This window comes from Pinus tabuliformis, chromosome Q (assembly GCF_031772625.1).
Source record: "Pinus tabuliformis cultivar Carrire ecotype Pingquan chromosome Q, CPIR1, whole genome shotgun sequence".
In the NCBI taxonomy this organism is placed as follows: Eukaryota; Viridiplantae; Streptophyta; class Pinopsida; order Pinales; family Pinaceae; genus Pinus; species Pinus tabuliformis.
The window spans coordinates 152355188-152370170 of NC_142296.1; positions in this window are offsets into that span (position 1 = coordinate 152355188).

The window sequence follows — 14983 nt, forward strand, 5'->3', positions numbered from 1 at the left end:
GATGGGTAAGCGTTGGAGGATATCGTAAGGACGAGATTCTCTTCCATCGAAAGCTTCTAACGTCGTAGGAGACTGACTCAAAGTAGGGGAACCAATCGCCTTCCAGCAAGCAACGGACATGATGCAGGTTGAGGCACCTTCATCAATAACCGTACGATGAATCGTTCTGCCATTGATGATGACCTGTATAAGGAAAGCGACTTGGTGAGGCAATCTCTGTGTAAAACCCTCGAGATCAAAAGAAATCAAATCTAAATCTGCCAGGTCGATGCCACCAATAGCTGATAGAAAGGACTTCCTCTGGGAGGGGCAGCTCTGGAGGACTTCTAGAGCGGACATAGCAGACGGAGCCTGAGCTAAGTCCTCAACAATGCTATAGTGCTGAGCAGCATGAGCATTAGGGTTGTAAGATGACTTCCTGAGTACACCTTTTGGAGGGGGTCAGGGGATCGTCTTGGTGCTGGGCCTTTCGATGTGGAGAGGACCAGAACTAGACGGAGGAGCGCTGGAGGGAACCTCCGACTCTTTCCCGGCACAAGATGGATAATATTTCGCTCGAGTTGAAACATGGATGGGAATCGTTCCAGCCATGAACACTTGAGAACCGAACGAGGAAGAGGGTTGAGACGGATCTGCCACCATTTGGGTCTGCTGGGAAGGGAAAGGCTCTTTAAGCACGGCAGGAGTCCCAGGAGCACCTTTCAATAACCGACTAACTTCGGACCGCCTTGGGCAGTCCTTAGTGTACTGATCCTCATCACAGATGAGACAAGGATACTTAGGTTTTCGTTTAGCTCCTTCCTCGGGTGGAGACTTAGGGGCATCCTGCTTGGGCTGTCCAGATTTATCTTTAACTTTCCCTTTCTTTTTCCCTTTCGAGGATTTATCCGCCGTGGTGGACTGGACGGCGTTTACCTCGGAGGTACTTCCAGGATTAGATTGGCCCTGAGAAGCATTTTCATTAGAAGCGTTCTGTTTTTGCTTCCCAGGGTTCGCGGCCGATTTCTTCGATGACGAGTTCACAGAGCCAATGACTCCATCAACAGATGGTTTGGGCGGAGCCTTGGTCTGTCCAGGCCTCGGGGCGTCTGGAAAATAATCATATAGAGTACCCGACTGAGAGTATACTAAGTCTAGGTACTGAGCTCGCGCGATCGCTTGCTCTTCAGTTACACAAGCTCCCATGGCGATGTCTTTTGCAATTTTAGGGACAAAGGAAGTTGTGAACCAATCGGTCAGGAGTTGATCAGGAATCCAGAATTTGATCAAGTGACGACGCCTTCTCCATTCATGTATATGATCAGATATGTGCGTAGCCGTGTCCTGTTTGAGAGACGTGAGGAGATTTGTCCCTGTCTCGTATCAAATGGGTAACTGTAAATGAGTTAAGAATGCCATAGCCAGCGATTTGAAATCTTGAAACATGCCGCGATTCAACTCAATATACCACTTAGCGGCTGAACCGGTGAGGGTTCTCTGAAAGAGGCGGAGCCGGATAGAGTCATCAAGCCATGAGTTCGATGAACACCAGAGGTGATAGGTCATGACATGTGCTTGAGGATCTTCACCAGCTTTGCCATCAAATTTTGGACAATCACCGGGTATTTTAGTTGGAACTGGTGGCCAATACGGATTATGCAAAATGGGATCATTTGTTAACTTGGACACATCCGGGAGTTCCAACGTCGCTAAGAATGGCAACTGAGGGTTAAAGGACATTTGTGGCTGTGGATTCGAGGCAGTATTAGGGTTCCAACCAGGTGGTGGTTGCCCCCATGGACTCTGTCCAGATGGACCTGGCCCAAAAGGGCCTGGCGCATAGGGACCTTGTCCGTAGGGGTTCTGCCCATATGGATTCTATCCATATGCAGATAGTTGACCCTGGGTCTGCCCCCCAGCACCCCACGTGTTAGCAACTTGACTCGTAGGTGCAGCATACTGATAATTTTGGTAAGGAGTGACTTGCATCTGTTGATAATTTTGGTAAGGGGTAAACTGAGTTTTCCCCTGGGGTTGTTGGTAGCCATACATTTGCTGGGCTCCATACTGAGCCTAATAAGCAGGCTGCGCTTGGTAGGAAGGCTGGGGCTGTGGCCCGCCTTGCATTTGATAACCCATTTGAGTTTGAGACCCAGAATAATGTCCTTGAACCGGCTGGGCTTGGATCATCTGGCCGGAAGGTTGGCCTGGTTGAATTTGGGATGGACCTGCTTGCCCAGAAGGACGTACTTGCTGGGTGCTAGGTTGTCCTTGAGCAACCAAGGGTTGTCCTTGCGGAACAGATGGCCGAGCCGGCTGGATGGCTGGTTGACCTTGCGGTTGGCTAGCCTGTCCAGCTGGATGAGTAGGACGGACAGTGGGTTGGCCTTCTTGCACAGAGGGTTGGTCCGTTTGTCCGGAGGGTTGTACTGGCTGAGCAATGGGTTGGCCCTGCTGTACGTAGGGCTTCCCTCCTTGCCAAGAAGGTTGCATGGACTGAGCAGTGGGTTGGCCCTGTTGTACGTAGGGTTGCCCCCCTTGCCCAGAAGGATTCACGGGCTGAGCAGTGGGTTAGCCCTGCTGTACGTAGGGTTGCCCCCCCTGCCCAGAAGGATACCCCTGCTGGACTACTGGTTGACCTTGAGAAGTATAATTTTTCCCAGCTTGTCCAGCGGGATAACCCTGCTGGAAACCAGGTTGGCCTTGTTGGATGTAAGGTTGTCCTGGCCGACCAGACGGGTAACCTTGCTGGGTACCAGGTTGCCCTGGATAACCAGAAGGTTGACTCTGATAGGAAAAAGATGGCCCGCCCATGGCCGAACGTTGTCCCGGGTAGGGTTGTCCTTGTGGGCCCCCAGATTGTCCTGGGTAAGACTGGCCATAAAGTGGTTGCCCTTGGGGGGCTTGCACATAAGGTGGTTGGCCTAGATTAGGTGGTCCTTGAGGCTGTCCAGGAATTGCCTGGCCCCCATGAAAAGAATGAGTACCAGGATCATAAACAATGTTTAATGGTACTGAGACTTCAACGAAAGGTTGAAGAGGCGCAGATTGAGCGAACTGGAGGTACTGACCAGTAGAATCATAATAAAAGAGGGGACCTTGGTAATTCGGGTCCACAATGGGTTGCCCATGGGCATCATATGGCCCCCCTCCTGGAAGAGGACCAGAAGAGGGCTGAGCACTTTGTGCAGGATCGATGACTCCAGACGAAAGCCCTGGTTGGCCACTGCTCACTTGACTGTGAGAGGGACCAGCCCCAGGGTTTGTAGATGAAGATGTTGTCACAGCATTGACGACTGGAGTTGAGTATGCTACACAAACGGTTGGATTCGTGGGAACTGAGGTAACAGGTGTATTAGGGGGTTGCGAAAGAAAGGGTTCCGTGGTGGCAATGAGACTAGGATCCCATATAGTTGTAGAAGGCATTCTGGCAACTATCTTATCCCTCATCGACTGATACCGCGGAGGGAGTGGGGAAGTAGCTGGAATGGGAGATTCAACATTTGACACCACAGGTGTCTCACCTGCGCTGGGAGATGTCTCATCCATGTGGGAAGTGGACATCGGAGACGACATACCGGGAGGGGTAACAGGAATATCGTCCTCGTCAGGCTCCCAGATGGGGTTCCAATCTTCTTCGTAATCCTCGTCGCCCGGGGCACGTACGTTGATAGGTTGGATACTCGGGATAACCAGAGAGTATCGCTTACAACTGGTACCTCAGGAGCAACAGAAGATGGAGAACCTTGATCACTTGGACCGGGAGTTGACGGGTCAGCCAGGATGACAAACCCCACACAAAACCCTAAAGGAAACTAACAACAAAGACCCTACTCAAACTAACGCATACAAAATCTAACCAGGTAATGTTATCGCGGCCGAATAAATTTTTAAGACAAAGGAACTGAACTTGACCTTTTCATGTTTCAAGAGTCGAGAAAAGGACGAAAAGATGACTCTAGTCTCCTTCGAATGTTTAATGAGCACGAAGTGACAAGAAGCTCAGTGGCACCTTTTCATTTAGGGAGTCCGAAAAGGATCAAAAGTGACTGCTCTGGAGATTCTAGGCAAAGGGTTTACCAAGCAATCCGTAAAACTGCTTATACACCTTGGCAATCGTATGAGAACCAAGGACTTTTCGTACTGCAGTCAATCTTCCCGAATGTTGTGTTCGGTGCGTTATGGCTCGTAGGGCGGCAGACTCGGCTTCCTATGGATCAAGGATAAAAGCCTAGTGGGTTCTCCCTATATACGCGACGGTACGTGGGAGCACAATCCGTGTTAGACCACTATCGAGTCACAGAAGGAGGAATCACCCAACCGTAATGTGAAACAACAGTGACTATGTTTAAAGACGCCGGAACACGTCTCTAACCTAGACCTCTAGATGTTTGCGTTAAGTTCCGATGCATTTTTAGGTTTATTCGGTTTATTTTATGGTTGATCTTGAATTAAGTTTCGATTTCAGGCCTTATCGTGTGATCTCTCACAATTTCCTAGATGCAAACTACATGCCAAAGAATACCATTTCGTTCGATGAATTCTAATTACGAGAGGGTTAAGAGTTTTCAATCAAACAAAACGAACTCAAACAATCAAACAATCTAATGCAGCTAATGACAAAGAAATGAAATTTTTCTTTTGAGAACACAAATCAATGAAATGCTCTTCTTTTCATTAACTATTGAATGCAAAAGACATTAGTTTGATTTCTTTTTTCAATGGCACTGTGCACTTTAAAATGAATTTTGAGAGACAGCAACACCGAGCAAAAAGAAGTAAAATCACTCAATGACAAACACAACAAGCGTGAAAAGAGTTGATTGAACCCTAGCAACTGTAATCTGTGTCTTGGGTAGTGAAACAATCCGAGGATCGGTTCAATGACAATCACCTCAAACAAACAAGCAAAGAAAGCAAAAAGAGGAAGGTTTCTGCAATAGCAAAGGCAAGTAGCAACGAACTTTCGTGAGCAAGTGAACAAGCGAATAAAACAAGGTCAATCCAGTAAAAGCTGGATGATGGCACTAGGTCACGGGACACAAAAACGAAATTCGCCCGACAAGACTTCGCAAGCAAGTGTTTCACAATTCAAACAATAAATATCAAGTCATAAACCAAGTAGAAAAAGCTGGAGATAGTCAAACCAACAGGCTCAGGAGGCAAAATTGAAACAAATTCAATTTTACAGGATCAGCGCGGGTAGCGCTCAGCAACAATGCACTGACAAGAGGTCACGCGTAGAAACTAGGCGTTGTCAGCGCGGAAGGACATGACTTAAGCGCGCTGGTTCGATTTCAGAACCGTCGCGACTGTTTTACGTACAAGTGCGATGACAACGGGGTCAAAGAGACAGCTATGCGCTGTCAGCGCAACTGTTTTGATATAAACCGCGCTGAGGCTAAAAAAGAGGCAGAATCAAGCCAAAAACTCCCAAACCAAGGCCAGAACTCTTTAAACAATTTATACACCTCCCAGACTGAACCAGGAAGCCTAAAAGCAGAGAACTAATCCCTAATTTTGAAAAGAGAGAACAATCAAACTCAAACACGAAAATGAACAAAAAGAGACAAAGGCCAGCTCCCCAGCGGAGTCGCCAAATTGTTGGAGAGGTAAATCCCCTCTACGGATAGAGGCGATCCCTACTAGCCCCGAACGGGTCTAGCAACAATCAATCAATGCTACTGTGCAAGTTCCTAATTGCAAATACAAGAGAGGCAATGAACACCTACTTGGATCCCAACGCTATTGTTTGACGAAGAGATGCCGCTCTCGCTCTTTCGCTCTGGCCGGTCACGATCCTCTGCGATCTCCGCGAGTAGATACCTGCACACACGAAGAGAAAGACAAACACAAGCGTGAAATCTAATAAAAGCAATTATACATCAGTCAGAAAAGATGTAATTCACATTAACCATCATAAAGACAAATGAGAATGGAACCATAACAGTAGTCATCTATTATTAAATCAATAACAGAGAAAGGTACAACCAAAGTTCTGACGCTGAGTCCTTCTCTAGAGGGTCCAGCCAGCAAGTCTCTTAAGCATTCACCCTTGGAGGTAGATTCTCCCAAAACAAAGCTCTCTCTCACACAAGCAATACTCACGACCTTCCTTAAGCTTCCTCTAGCAAAATCACACTTGTCACACCAACTACCTACTAGCAGCAACAGTCTAAGCACTATGAATTCCACACTATCCAAAAACTAGTTGCTCATGATAATGGTGGAGGTTTAAATAGGAGGAGAGGTCTCCATGAAAGGGGGGAGGATGAGCTTATCTTCAAGGAAGGTGGTTCCAAATGACAAACAGACATGCCATAGACGGGAGGGCGATACTCACAAGGCCAACAACCAAGTCTGGAACCATCTGGAAGGCTGGCTGTTGGAACAAATTCGCCCAAACTGGATCAGCGCGGGTGTAACACTGAACTGGAGCGCTGACAGCGCATCATAATAACAGAGCAGGCTGTGTCAGCGCGGCTCAATACTTTCATAGGATGCGCTGGCGCATAAAATTCGACCAGCGCGGAAAACCTGTGTGCTTCCGCGCTGGCAGCGCATCAGTTACACTATCAGCCGCCAGTCAGCGCGGTTATTCTAATAACAGACGCGCTGATGAAATAAACTTTGGCAAAGTGGGTCATTTGGCCAGTTTAGAGAGCATGAGCATGGTGCATTTGATTTCATGACACAGTAGGGAGACTGACAGGGAGACAGTGACAAATTACTGCGTAACAGTGATTTTGGGATCTTTGACTTGGTACATTATATCATATACTTTTGCTCATTTTTGTGTTATAGTGCTTGAAATTTATGCCCTCAAAACCCTAGTGGAACTAGAGAAAGACATTGTAGCAAAATAAGTCATGGGAGGATTGAATGGCCATAAGAAGGACCTTGCAAGAGATTTACACCCTATTATATCAAATGAAGGAAACCAACATCCTTAATGACATCAAATTCAAATCTAATATAGAAATATATGTCTATTGTGCTTTTGAGAAAGTTTGTGATGAATAGTTTATGGATAGTTGTAATTTTTGGGAAAAGGACTACATGCACGTTTTCTTTGATGAACTACTCCACCTTGTGCAAAGAACATCATTAAGGGACGTCGAAAGAAGTCTCCAATGGTATCATTCCTTCCAAATCCACAACCAACCTTTTGTAGTTATGTGGATAATCTTTTGGACATTGATGGTACTCTTTTTTTGGATCCACATGATTGTGACGGGGATTTGTAGCATTGTACTTACTTAGCCATTCATCACACTCAAAAGTCATCAGTTGAGAGTTAACAATAGCACACGGATGTGCAAATTGAAGTTTACAGTGGAGCTTCATGGGCTACTTCAACATTGATGCTAACACTTGTACATTGGACCCTTGCTTATCAATGAGCTTCTAGAAATACTTCAGGATTGTAATGAGCACTAATACATGAGACCCAGGTTTATGGACAAACTTCTTGGACTACTTTAGTGTTGCAGCCAACCCTTATTATAGGAACCCTAATTTATGGTTGTACAACCTCGCTACAAGAATTGAGGGAAACACTTTTTAAAAAGGGGTGGAGTGTTGTGTTCCTCCTTAGGGGTGCATTTGGTGGGGGGGTCGAAGGGCTCATTAGAGTAATAATAGTGTAGTTATGGTAGTCATTCAATTGAAGATGGACTAGGTCCCCCATGTTTGTTATTGTTAAATAAGGCCCACTAGTTAGTTAACAAAGAATAAATGTAATATCTTCTCATTAAAGAAGGTCCACTAGGGAGTTAGCATTGGGTTATGATTAGGATTTTCTAGTCACTTACAGATAAGAATTAAGTTCTTATGAGGCATGTATTGGAGAATAATCTAATAGCGCTTAGCTCACCATAAGGTTTCTCCCTTGAAGAGCCAAGTGAGTGTTGAAAAATGGTAACTGGCTTCGATCTTCATAATTGTTTATGTACCATGACTTGATGTAATTGATGTACTTGTCAAAGAAAAAGAAAAAAAAAATTATATTTTGCAAAATAAAATCATTTATTGAAGAATGTGTTTCTTTCCCATTGATTATTTTATTAGTTTTTGGCACCATTGTGTGCCTTAGGGTTTTGGCAAGGTCAAGGTCAAGGTCATGATGTAAAGTCCCTTAAAGGGCCCTTGGATCAATGAAAAAGAATTTATTTTTGAAATGTACAAAGGACAAGAAACCACCAAATGATGGGTCGGCCAACCCACCAAGTCAGCTCCATAAGAAGGTAGTTGCACCACACCAAGAGGCGATATATAGAAGAGACATTCAACCTCGAAAGGCATCAATGAAGTTCGCATCTCTTGAAGAATTCTGAGGTAAATCAGAGCAAAGAAGAGGAGATCACCAAGGAGGAAGAGAAGGATTCTTTTTTTTTGCATCTTTTCTTGTTTTAGCAAACTCGCACGTTTGGGAAAGGATATTGTTTTGGTTCAGATTTTTGGCCAAGTGAACAGAAGTAATCCAAATTTCAGAACGAAGTTTTGTGTTTGGGTGGCTGACCCTCACTTGGTGGATTATCTTGGTTAAGTTCTTGAAGTCTTCCTTGAGAATTCTATAACAGAGAGAAGTTTTGGGTTTTCCCCTGGCAAAGAGCTTATTTCTTGTGTCCTTGTTTGTATTGTGATCTTCTTTATTGGCATTGTCTTGATGATAACAATCACAATATCATAATGATGATGATGGGATATATCACAATAATTGTCAATTTAATAAGAGAAAACATTCTATGAAACCCCTATATTGTTTTCCTTAGTTTTCTCAACATGGTATCAGAAAGGTTCACTTGTGTAAAGGGAAAGAAGAAGGTCTCTAGAAGCTACAAGGTTTACAAGGTATTCACTCCTTCTAGACTAAGATCCTAACAAGGCTATACTCAAATTTTGGGCTCACTCTTTCAAGCCCTAGTCAACAAGTTCTGAACACGGCGAGTGAAGGAGTAATAGAGCATCACAAGCTCTAGCTTGAAGATACAAGAAGTCTACCATCAAGACCCTTGAATTTTGAATCCATTGCAAGGAAGAGTGAATGTCTCGGCTATATTCCAAGTGATAAGAACCTCAGGCATGCATATGTAAAATTATGTTTTGATCCCTACTTCAAGGAGGCCAAAGGCCTATTTCATTAACCATTGGAAGGCTGAGACTTTTGGCAAGAAAAGTGAACCTCTGGGCATCAAAGAGAAGGATTTTTTTCACCATTCCAAGAAGTCAAACCTACAGTAGAAACCTTAGATCCAATATTCTGAGCATCTTCGGAGAACCTAAAAATAGGGCATATTCTAAATCCGTTCTTGGTTGTGACAAGAAGTATCCCAAGATCTGATCTTCTTCTGGGCATACATGGAGCATTGAAGACTTGATACTCAACTCAGTGAAGAATATAATCAATTCTAGGCATACTACTCTTCATCTCAAGAGGATTGACATCTCTTTATCTCTGTGAAAGCATTTTGAAGAATGGATCCCATCTATAAGTTGTGTCCTTGTAGCATAGTTACTTTTCACTATTTGTGAATTCAATATTGTGGTGACTGAAACCCTGTGGCACAAGAGTGCAGTCACCAATCACACATATATTTGTTCTCTAAAGATCGAACAGTCAATCGAAAGAAGCCGACCTACAAGTGATATTATAGAAGGATTTAATTTTTGGGAATTTAAATAAGAAATACATTCACTGCACACTCATGCTCCAGAGTTTTTCAATAAGGTTATTCATGAAAAAGACAAGTTTTGAACACATTTGGAAAGTCGTATTTGTGAAAAATCAGTTCAAGAAGGAAGGCTTTGTGTTTTGAGCTCACTTAGAAAAAGAAATTTGGAAAATTTGTGTGGACATTAATCATTCTTAAGAAGAGCAGTTGGAAAATAATCAAAAAGAAATTTTGAAAGGAAAGGTTGTGAGCATAAGTGTTATTTCTCGTACCTATGCACTGAAGTTTTGGATATACCCAAGTTAAAGTTATGCAACTATGGCCTAATTAAGGAAGTCTAAGTTGAAGCTTCAGTCACTCTAATGACCCAAGAAGTGGCACAAATGCGTAAATAATCTAAGCATACCTAACTACAGTGACGAATTTGACTTGGGACCTATGCATCTCAAGAAAGGAGACAACACATTAAGCAAACCATGGCATCCAGAATAGCAGGCCCACTAAAGGTATGACACCTTGAGGTATGTATGGCATATTTTTGTTAAGGGTCCAACATGTATTATAGTAGGGTTAATTGATTGTAGAGGGTTTGTTAAAATTGTTGACATTAGTAAAACCCTAGTCATAAAGAAACCCTAATCTTGTTTCCTCATAGAAACTTGAATCTTTGGTCTTTGGGGTTTTTATGCAATCTAGGGCTCATAGGCATGGATAATGTTGAAACCCTTGGTCTAGGGTTGGCAATTGGAAACCCTGGAAGTACAACCTTTAAACCTTAGATTGACTTATAGATATCATGCTTTTGTTATTATATATTGTTCTTGGGGGTACTTTTCAATGAATGTTGCGGGTATAGGAAGTAAAGGAAGGAGGATGGGTTGATCCTTTGTTATGGGAAGAACGATGGAAAGGGGGAATTGTAAGGACTCTTGGATCCTTGGGTACTATGATAGATTCATGATATAATTTGTGCAACTATGGATGCTTGATAAAGTTAAAGACAATGTACGAAAGAATTTATAACCCTGACAACTAGCCAATATGAAGATTCTACTGCAAGCAAGGATCATTTAAGGATCCTCCTTTGTGATGACATAAAATGAGTTCTTCACCTTGGGAAGAATGGTTATGATGATATAACTATTTCTGAGTAGGCCTTATAAAAATCTTGTTGGTTCAAGTTGCAGCACGATGGAATTCATTCTGGAAATGAGAAACAGAGTTAGCTGATTGGTTGAGATGTGTTTCGTGAAAGGCTCTAATGAAAATTAAAGGAAGTCGTCAAAGAGAGTCTACATGACCAAAGAGAAAAGAAGTATGTATACATTTGATAGATTAAGTCATGTCATCATATAGTTGCAGATAGCATGGATAAATGCTCTATCTTATGAGCATGATCAAAGAAGAAGGATCTCTTCCTTTAGAATGATGCATGAAGGCATATACCTTGAACTAGTTCACATATTGACAAGATGAAATCAACATAATATGTCCTCATATGGAATATGAGGTGGTTGACAAGATGTAGGAACTATGTATTGAAGTTCCTAGGGATAAATATGTGAAGAAAGGAAGAAGAGATCATAAAATTGCAACTATGGTCGCAAAAGATAAGATAATTGATCAACATCATCTATGACATCTCCATAATGAAGATATGAAGACTTTGATGAAGTCTATAAAGGAAGAAGACCCCTTGACATTGGAAGTCTTAGAGATGTGTTTATGAATGTGTAGGATGTTGATGTTGCAAGAAGTAGATGTCATGATGAAAAGACATCATAAAAGTTACTTTTAGTTTGATGTTCATTTTGGTTTTTGAACTAACATCTCATGGGGTTGAAACAGGGTTGCCGAGAGAAAAGTTGTAGATGTCATTTATACTAGTACTCATAGGAATGGATGGAAGATCCTGAAAGAAATATGGCGTGGAAGAGGTAGCTATGTGAAGAAAAGTCAGAGGTGGATTGGAAAATCACTTTCCAATGAAAAGAAGGAAGACATGACTGACGGTTCAACCCTATGGTTCGTTGAAGGAAAGTGATGGATGGTCAACGCCCTACAAAGAAAAACCTAGAATATGAAGGCTCCATAATGATGAAGATGAAGTTCATGACATCAAAAGGAGGAGTCGCACAAGCAGCTAAAAGTACCATAATCTCCACACACACAAAAGCAAAAATTTGTTGTTGGAAACAAGTTCTTGGTTAAGAGGGAGCTTGGGCAAGTCCCTAGTCAAAGGGAGCTTGCATATATTTCTTTTATTGGAATGAGTATACCTTCCCTAGTTAAGAGGGAGAGATGGACACATCATTTTTGTCTTCATATGGTAAAGAAACAATGGAGGATTGAGTAAGCATCTAAGACTAATTCTGATACTCTTTGAGGATAGGTAGGGCATCCAAGATAAGAGTAGTCAAAGAGGAAATTCCTTGAGGATGTGTTATTCCAGGATAGGAATTGTCCTAAAAGGACATACCCTATGAACACCCAGGCAGGGTATGTGCCTTAAGAGACAATGATGATTATGTTTGTCAGTGATTGGTCTCGCCAGCATTGTGCTCTAATTCGATGGAGAGATAAGAGTTGTTAGTCAAGGCCTTGCTATATAACAACGTTGGTTGATATGATGAGATACTTTGACATAAGCTAAGGAAGTAGCTTATGAGATAGCTTACCAATCCGACTCTTCTTACAAGAACTTCCTAAGGTTGTATTGTCCATATACTTGTTGTTGTCAATTATGAATACCTCCCTAGTTAAGAGGGCGTGTTGGAAAATGATAACTAGCTTCGGTCTCCATAATTGTTTATGTACCATGACTTGATGTAATCAATGTACTTTTCAAAGAAAAAGAAAAGAAAATTATATTTTGCAAAAGAAAAATTATTTATTGAAGAATGGGTTTCTTGCCCATTGATTATTTTATTAGTTTTTGGCACCCATTGTGTGCCCTAGGGTTTTGACAAGGTCAAGGTCAAGGTCATGATGTAAAGTCCATTAAAGGGCTCTTGGATCAATGTAAAAGAAATTATTTTTAAATGTAAAAAGGACAAGAAACCACCAAGTGATGGGTCGGCCAGCCCACCAAGTCGGCTCCACAAGAAGGTAATTGCACCACACCAAGAGGCTATATATAGAAGAGTCATTCGACCTCCAAAGGCATCAACCAAGTTCACGTCTCTTGAAGAAGTCTAAGGGAAATCAGAGCGAAGAAGAGGAGATGGTCGGCAAGGAGGAAGAGAAGGCTTCTTATTTGTTTTTTGGGCATCTTTTCTTGTTTTAGCAAACTCGCATGTGTGGGAAAGGACACTGTTTTGGTTCAGATTTTCGACCAAGTGAACAAAAGTAATCCGAGTTGCCAAAGGAAGCTTTGTGTTTGTGTGGCTAGCCTGACTTGGTGGATTATCTTGGTTAAGGTCTGGAATTCTTCCTTGAGAATTCTATAACAGAGAGAAGTTTTGGGTTTTCCCCTATGGAGGGTTTTTTCCCTGGCGAAGAGCCTATTTTTGGTGTCCTTGTTTGCATTGTGATCTTCTTTATTGGCATTGTCTTGATGATAACAATCACAATATAATAATAATGATGATCGGCTAGTAATATATCACAAGAATTGTCAATGTAATAAGAGAAAACATTCTAAGAAACCCCTATACTATTTGCCCGAGTTTTCTTAACAGTTATTAGGGGTTGACCCTTTTCTAAAAAGATCATTTTATGGTGTTGCTCTACTTTAAAGTATTTGACTAATAAAAGGTTGGGCATAAACCATATATTATTTATGATTCAATTTTAAGAATTAAGGATCATTAGAAGTCCAATTGAGGAAAATATAGATTTAAATGATAGCTCTATTGGCAAGGGGGAGTTCCAGAGGAGGAAAACCCCATTAAGATCAAGTACACTATTTTTTGTAACCAGCAGAGAAAGAGCATAACGAATTGGAGCTTCCATCATTTCCCATTAATCTCATATATATGTAAGGTTGTCATCTATGAGTGTCAAAGGTTGTTTTGGTTTATCATGGTTGTTCCTTGAAGAAGAGGTTAAAGTGTTGGTCTAGAAACCCTCTTCACTCCATTTGATATCATATTTGAAATCTGATGTATTAAGGGGTTGTTCATTCAATAGAAGGTTGTCTTTTATTCTAATATCATATTTGATATCTTGTGTGGTTGTGAGATGTTTATGGATGTGGTGGTGTCCTTATTGAGCGTTTCACTTGGTTGTCACATATATGTGAAATCTGTCATTCAATAATACTCACTGTTTGGTGGTTTTATCGCTTCATCCATTTTCAGGTTCCATATGTTACCCAGAGTCTATAGTCCAAGGACAAGGCAGTAGGTCTTGCTTGGCTTCTCCATTTATATCTTCAAAGACAAACATTATAATTCTATGGATCTGGTTATTTTTCAGTGTTTAAAAGATACATTTATAGTCTTATGAGAGATTCCCCCTTCATGTTGGAGGAAATCCAGCCTAAAGTGAGGAGGGTGATCACCATGCTGACAATGGGTGATGTTCTCGAATTGCCCAAAGGTGTTGCGAACATCTCGATAACATCCAATGATTTTATTGCAAAATCATGATTTTTTGGCCTAGCCAATGTTTGTCGATATTTACCGATACATTGATGGTATCTTAATTTTGCCGATATTTGCCAATTTTTACCGATGTTTTCCCGATTTTTACGATTTTTTGGTTTTCCAAACCCTTGCTGATTTTAACCCAATGCCGATGTTTGCAACATTGTGTACTTGGTGATTGCGTTTATCTTTTGAAATGCATATTTTAAAGGCAACAGAACAAAGGTCTTGCTTGGCTTCTCAGTTTATATCTTCAAAGACAAACATTAATTCTATGGATCTGGTTATTTTTCAGTGTTTAAAAGATACATTTATAGTCTTATGAGAGATTCCCCCTTCATGTTGGAGGAAATCCAGCCTAAAGTGAGGAGGGTGATCACCAGCTGACAATGAGTGATGTTCTCAAATTGCCCAAAGGTGTTGTGAACATCTCGATAACATCCCCCCAATTTTATTGCCAAATCACGATTTTTTGGCCTAGCCGATGTTTGTCGATTTTTACCGATACATTGATGGTATCTTAATTTTGCTGATGTTTGCCAATTTTTACCGGTATTTTCCCAATTTTTACGATTTTTTTGGTTTTCCAAACCCTTGCCAATTTTAACCCAATGCCTATATTTGCAACATTGTATACTTGGTGATTGAATTTATCTTTTGAAGTGCAGATTTTAAAGGCAACAGAACAAAGATCCTCATACTTTGCAGGGACAGTTTGGGAACAAGTCCTGGATTTTGAAA